The 7531-nt window shown below is 36.6% G+C and overlaps 1 pseudogene; it reads left to right on the plus strand.

The window, feature by feature from the left end:
* The first annotated feature begins 4739 nt into the window (after window positions 1–4739).
* Window positions 4740–5896, plus strand: LOC118022445 (annotated as a pseudogene).
* The last annotated feature ends 1635 nt before the right edge of the window (window positions 5897–7531 follow it).

Below are 7531 nucleotides of genomic sequence, written 5' to 3' on the forward strand. Positions count from 1 at the left end.
AAATAAGACAAAAACTGTCTTTAAATGTCTTTTCTCCAATATCTCTCAAAAGGCTTGCCACCAAATTTTGGAAATGATAATTGCATTCACTGCTTCCTTCTTCTCACCATCCAATCACTTCTTCACTTCTGAAAAGTGTAGTGTCCTTAACTCTCTACTGATGGTGCTCCCATTTAGGATACTGATGGCCATGTAGTTTACGCATCCTGTGGTACTTCTCCTAAAAGCATGGGCTTCAGACTTGGAGTTTTGTGCTAGCTCTATGAGTTATCGATTTCGCTTTTCATTTACTTCTCTGAAAAATGTACATGATAATAGTATATTCTTCTCCCAGATTACTGAGTCGATTAAATGACATATTGTATGTAAAAAGTTTAGCGTATTTTCTCGAATGTAATAATCACCTAATAATACAATAATATCAATAATAATCTCTGCAAAATGTGAGGGCTGGCAATTCTCTCCTTTTTGAAATGGATTGGCTTGGATCTCAGTATATGATTTGAAAAGGCAGAATATGTCAACCTAGCAGAATCATCATTTAAAAGGCTTTGTCCTTTCTTGGTATTCTTTGCCTACCCTTTTCCTGTCCATAAAACAAGTTCCCCAGTGGCCCATCTCCCCAAGGCAGTTATATAAAAAATGTGGGCTTATATATCACTTATTCATTATCTCAAAGACAAATTCAGAGAAGCAGGGGCTTAATTATTATTGGTTAAATTCTTCATCTTGCACAGGGAAACCCAAATTTTTTGTGACCAGTCTTTCCTTACCAGTTTAACAGCATTTCTAACTTACTTCCTCAAAAAAAAAAAAATTAATGATTTCTGAAAGAAAAACATACTCAGGGGCACCTGGGTGGCTCAGTCCTTAAGCGTCTACCTTTGGCTCAGGTCATGATCTCAGGGTCCTGGGATTGAGGCTTGCATTGGGTTCCCTGCTCGGCAGGAATCCTGCGTCTCCCTCTTCCACTCCCCCTGCTTGTGTTCCTGCTCTCACTATCTCTCTCTCTGTCAAATAAATAAATTAAATCTTAAAAAAAAAATACTCAGTATCTGCACCTGAGCATGTCCAATATAGTTTCTTTCCTCAAGTCAAGAGTATTCTGCATATCTACCTTCTGAGACACTGTTTCCCCCCTCCCCCCTACTCTCCCATTTCCTGAAAGGTAGTGATTAATTAAGGATCCATCAACTCTAGTTTTGCTTCTCCCTTGTTAATTCCATCAATTTCATAGCTTCTACTCTTACCCCAAACTACATTACTCTCATCTCTTCTGAAAGTCAGTTTCATATTCCAACAATTTATTAGATTTCTCCATCTGGCTAACTTGCTTTATTTTCCAACCCACCTCCTACAGACTCATACCATTTTATCAATATTTCACTTATGGTGTTTATTACTTTCCATTTCTATACTTTTTTTTTTTCTTGTCTGATCTCCTATGTGAGACTGAGATTTCTGAAGGCAGGGTCTATGTTTAACCTCTCCAGTGGCCTCAAAATGCTTATCATTGCATCTTGTCTAGAGCAGGTGTTTGATACGTATTCACTGACTGGCTGAATGAACGATCATTATGATAGCAGGTAATATGAATGTTGTGCATTACAATTTCACTAATGCTTGTTGTTTTCTGAATCTTTTCAGTACCTGACCCAAAGTTAACAGGTAGATGGCAGACTAAGAGAAAACATTTACATTGGCTAAAAACTACAAAGGAAAAACTAGATTATACAAGTCACCCCTGCAAACTAACATGAAAAGAAGCCTAAGAGAAAAGTGGACAAAGGATATCAATAGGCAATTTATAGGTTGGCAAAGTCTAGTGCTAACTAAGATTTGAGAGATGCCAAATCTCACTACTTAACAGGACAAATGCTAAATAAAACTGTGAGGTAATACTTTATCACTATCATCGTCATAAATTAGAAAGTTAGATAATGCCAAAAATTATTAAGGATGTGGGATGGAAACCATAACATATTGGTAGAAGTATGATTATTGGATGGCCCTGAGAAAAACAAACTGGCAAACTTAAGGAAAAAGACCATGCAAAAAACTTCTGGTCTACCAATTCCACAGCTGGATTACACTTCAAAATAATTGTTTTACAGATACAAAAGGTAATATGTTTGAAGATGTCCCTATCAGTATTGTTTATAATGGCAGAGTGGTAGAGGCAGCAGACAGAAGCAGTGACTCTTATGGCAATATAAAAAGACCTTAAGAAGTTGAGTGAAAATGGAATAGGTCCTGTGATATAATATACACAAAAAAAGCTATTTCATATACATAAACACACACACACACAAAAAAAAACCTGTGTATTTTTCAAGGAGGTATATATATCCAGGACCTATTCAACTCATTAGACTAAGTGCCATTGAATGGTAGGAATGTAACTGGGATATAAATTCATTAAGATCTATCAAGGACCTTAAAAGAGTTCATTTCCTCCTATGAACCCTACTTCTAGGAATCTCTCTTAAGAAAACAATAAATAATGCACAAAAAGATGAAAGGCAGTCTTGTTTATAAGAGTGAAGACTGGAGACATCTAAATGTCTGATATCAGAGAAATCATTTAATAAACTGAAGTACAACCATATTATTAAATAGCGTTCAACCACTATAATCATATTTTCAGAGAATATTTAATGGCATGGGAGAGTACATTATTTGAAAAAAAAAGAAAACCTGATACAAAACAATGATTCTTTGTGTTCAGAAGAAGTGAAAGAGTAAGTATTTCATTTTAAGTGTTGCATCATGAGAGATTTAAATTTTCCAAATTGTCTACAATGAACTTTTATTCCTCTTATTACCAGAATTATATGTGTGTATAGATTTAGATATAGTTATAGATATAACTTTCCCAGGTTGCATACTTTTTCACATAAGATTCATCGCATCTCTTATTTAAAGTGCTGTATCTAAGTGATCCATCAGCTGAACCATCAACTGAACTCATTCACTATCACTAGCTGCAGTGAATATTTATAGATCGGAAATGGTATTTAATTGACTTGAGAAGGATATATTCAGCCATCTGAGTTTTATAGTACATCTCTGAAATGTGGAAAAGCTCACAGGCTTATATAGAGAAGCCAATCTTGCCTATCAAACACTTAGCTGGGGATCCCACACAATGATCCTCTAAATATGGCCTAAATCATTTCAATAAGCCTTCCTTTGCCTATAGCTGGACCAAGATGCTTCCTAGGCAGGTAAGAGACTGGACAAGAAGGGATTTATTATAAGACTCTTATTTTCATCCTTCCCAATACTTTATTAGGGAAAAGAATACACACTTGGTTAGTTTAAAGGAAAAAGACACTTTATTAAGAAAGAGTTAAAATAGTATATCTAATCTGAAAGGCAGGATCCATTACATTCTCTACCTTGGATTTCCTAGATGATACATACTTAGAGACCTTTTGTAAATTAGTTCTTATTGTTGTTTTTAACTGAAAAACAATAACACAATGATGATTGCATTTACGCTCAAGGTAATGTGGTAACTTCGATTTTGACCACTTCATTAGCTGCAAACACATGGCAAAATCAGAAAATATATATATATAAAAGAAAAACCCATAGTGGCGTGTTGAAGAAGAACCAGGGATAGGAAGGGAACAAAGCAATTACTCACAATTGTCCAGGAGGGTAGTTTCTGGCTCTTTGATAAGAACATTGGATTCAATTGCACACGTATCACATCACATCACATCACATTTCATGACAAGGGTTCAAGTGCAAACTGGTGTTATTATGTGGACTTATATTCTCCCAACAACCAATGAATGCCTTGACATTGAACCATACACATAAGATTGTTTGGTTGCATGCTTTTAATCTATGGCAGGAATAATGTGATCCATATTTTTTTCTTTACGTCTCTTAATATTCTTTACTTAGTAATTCACTACAAGTTACTAATTGAAGTTCAAATATTTCTTCAAATGAAACTCATAATGGAAGAACCTGAAAAACTAGAAAATTCTTCTTGATGCTACTTAGAACTGAATGGTCCCAGAAAATCTATAGTGAAAAGAAAATGTAGAGTTAAATAGTTCTCTCATTAAATTAATTTGTAACTGAATTTGCTAAATTAACACAAATGATTTTTTTCAAATTATCAACCTAATTGTCCAAATTACTTATTCTACATAGTTTCCCCACCAATATTTTTATATTGATTTTAGAAAGACAACTATTCAATATAAAACCAAATATGCTAAGTCCAGATAAAATCTAAAGGGATATTTCAGCCATAGTTGAAGTTTATAATTTTATTACCATACAGTTGGCATGTGGGTAAACTGAATTTCTTCATCCATCCCAACTGTTTATTAAACAAGTGTTTGAGTGCCTACTCTACTAAGAAGTATGCTAGGATAGCTTGAGAGAGAATGAGAATATGTTTATGACACTGTGAAACAGTTTGCTGAATTGGGATAGGAGAGGTGGGCTACTACAGAACCACTCATGGCTACTCAGGGATCCCACAAGAAAGGAAGAGTATTACTTCACCCATCAGCTGGATACTTACTAAGCTTAAGAATTTTCAGGCCAGGCCGCCGCTGCTGCGGGCTTGGTTTATGAGGAAGGGCCTAGGCCTGGGCCTGCTGTGGTGGGCTCATCCAGCACCTGAGCTCTCGTCCTGTCGTCCCCTCAGCTCCAGCTTCACCCACTTCCCGACCCAAATGGGCTGGGCGTGGGGAAGACCTGTAGGAGCCATGGAGGACGAGGTGGTCCACATTGCCAAGAAGACGAACAAGATGGTGCAGAAGAAGAACGCGCTTGTATCTCTGACTCCAGTCTCACCAAAGAGATCTGAGTAAAAAAGGAGAGTGTAGTGAAATTAATGCAAATCTATCTATTGCTTCTACTTGGAAAACAGCTTATGCCACATTTCTGATGTGTTAGAACAATCAACTTTATATGTGACAGCATTATGATGGAGCACTGGATTTACTGAAGGAGCTTAAGCATATTCCCATGATCCTGGAATTATTACAGTCCACAAGAATTGGAATGTCAGTAAATGCTATTAGGAAGCAGAGTACAGATGAAGACGTTACATCTTTAGCGAAGTCTCTCATCAAATCCTGGGAAAAGTTATTAGATGAACCATCAACAGATAAAGACCATGAAGAAAAGAAAAAAGATACTGCAATTACATCACAGAATAGCCCTGAAGCAAGAGAATAAAGTAGTTCCAGTGGCAACGTAAGCAGCAGAAAGGATGAGACAAATGTTCGAGATACTTATGTTCCATTTTCTCCTCGGGCACCAAGCACTTCTGATTCTGTACGGTTAAAGCATAGGGAGATGTTTGCCGCAGCTCTCAGAACAGGAGAGGATTACGTCGCTATTGGAGCTGATGAGAAAGAATTAGGATCTCAAATTGAGGAAGCTATATATCAAGAAATAAGGAATACAGACATGAAACACAGAAATAGAGTACGAAGTAGAATATCAAATCTTAAAGATGCTAAGAATCCAAATTTAAGGAAAAATGTACTGTGTGGAAATATTCCTCCTGACTTATTCGTTAGAATAAGCAGAGGAAATGGCTGGTGATGAACTCAAAGAGATGTGGAAAAACTTACCCAAAGAAGCCTTCAGAGAGTATCAGATGGCCAAGACAGGTGGAACCCAGACTGACTTATTCACATGTGGCAAATGTAAAAAGAAGAATTGTACTTATAGGTACAAACTCGGTATTTTTGATGAACCGATGACAACATTTGTTGTCTGCAATGAATGTAGAAATCGATGGAAGTTCTGTTGAGTTGGAAGAAATGGCAAAGTGTCTGGGCCATCAAAAAATGGATTTTGTAATTAGCTTTAAAACTAGGCCAAGCATCTAGTTTTCCTGCAAATCAGATTTTTCTTTTTTTTCTTTTTTTTTCTTTTTTTTCTTTTTTTTTAAAGATTTATTTATTTTGAGAGAGCGAGAATGAGAGAGAGAGAGAGTACATGAGTGGGGGAGGGTCAGAGGGAGAAGCAGACTCCCCGCCGAGCAGGGAGCCCGATGTGGGACTCGATCCCAGGACCCTGGGATCATGACCTGAGCCGAAGGCAGTCGCTTAACCAACTGAGCCACCCAGGCGCCCCAAATCAGATTTTTAAAGTGACATACATCCCTTGGGTTAGTCTTGGTTTTTGACATAGCATTCCTTCCTTAAATGCCTTCTGTAGTTTCAGATCAGTAGGGAGATGACATAATAATTGTATGGTATCTGTTTCAAAACATTTTTTTCATTTTTATAGTAAGTTGATATTAAACTTTTATCAGTTAAACTTTCGGCAATTTATTTTTACCTTTTTGTTCTTTTAAAAGGAAAATGTAACTTAATTTTTTTACAGTCCAAACATACACAGTAGAAATACTATTCTTCTCAGTTAATATGTAAATGGAAATTACATTTCTTTTCCCCCATATTGGCACGTACCTGCAAATAGTAAAGGAGGAGAAGAGGTAATATAAGTTTATCACATGTGGTGTGTATTCAGATAATACTTGACCAACTTATCTAAATTGTAAGTAATATTTGAACTAGCCTATGAGATTGATCTTAATTATTATGTTCACAAGTCTGAGATAAGTAGATATTATTTTGCATTTGTAACTAATCGTGATAATCATTTCTTATAACTTCTTGTACATGTTTATGACTTGTTCTTAATAGATTTTACTTTTGGAAACATGAAAAAAAAAAAAAAGAATTTTCAGGCCAGGCCCCAATTGAAATGTATGGTGAGGGAATTTTTGGAAAAGCTTTCTGAGGGTAGTCCTTTTAACATAAGGACTGGGCTCCTGGGTGGCTGTCAGTTAAGTGTCTGCCTTCAGCTCAGGTCATGATCCCAGGGTCCTGGGATAGAGTCCCACATCAGGCTCCCTGCTCAGTGGGGAGTCTGCTTCTCCTTCTCCTTCTGCCCCTCCCCTCTGCTCATGCTTTCTCCCTCAAATAAATAAATAAAATCTTAAAAAAAAAACAAAAACATAAAGACCAGTGACTGCTCTTTATCTGGTGATTTCAGAAGGTGGGAAGCTTACTGGAGGAGCCCCCAGAAGTACTATGTGTAAAAATATTGATAATATTTCTGAATCTAATATCTTCTGATTCTATGAAATACCCTGTTGAGCAGTCTTTTGCTCCCATTGCAGCAACTGAAACAGAAGATAATTACAAAAAATGAAATTTTTGAAGATATTGGAGGGCTATGGGAATAATGAACTTCGGGAGAACTGGGTGGATGACAACAAGAAACTTAACAAGGATGTTATAATCCTGTAGATGGGAAGATCAATGGAATCTATAACAAGTGTGAAGATATTCCATGGATCAGAGTATAAGGCAAATGGAAAAGTCATCAGATGAACAAAGTGTTTTTCCTAGAAAATGATGACTAGCACAGTCGCCTGAGTGATCTTGCAGATCATAGCTGATTGACTGAACACATTGCCAAGGCTTTTTGCCTTGCTCTCTGTCCCCACCTGAAGCTTCTGAAGGAAGATGGA

This window comes from Mirounga leonina, unplaced genomic scaffold (genome assembly GCF_011800145.1).
Source record: "Mirounga leonina isolate KUSES-001 unplaced genomic scaffold, KU_Mleo_1.0 Mir_176, whole genome shotgun sequence".
Lineage (NCBI taxonomy): Eukaryota > Metazoa > Chordata > Mammalia > Carnivora > Phocidae > Mirounga > Mirounga leonina.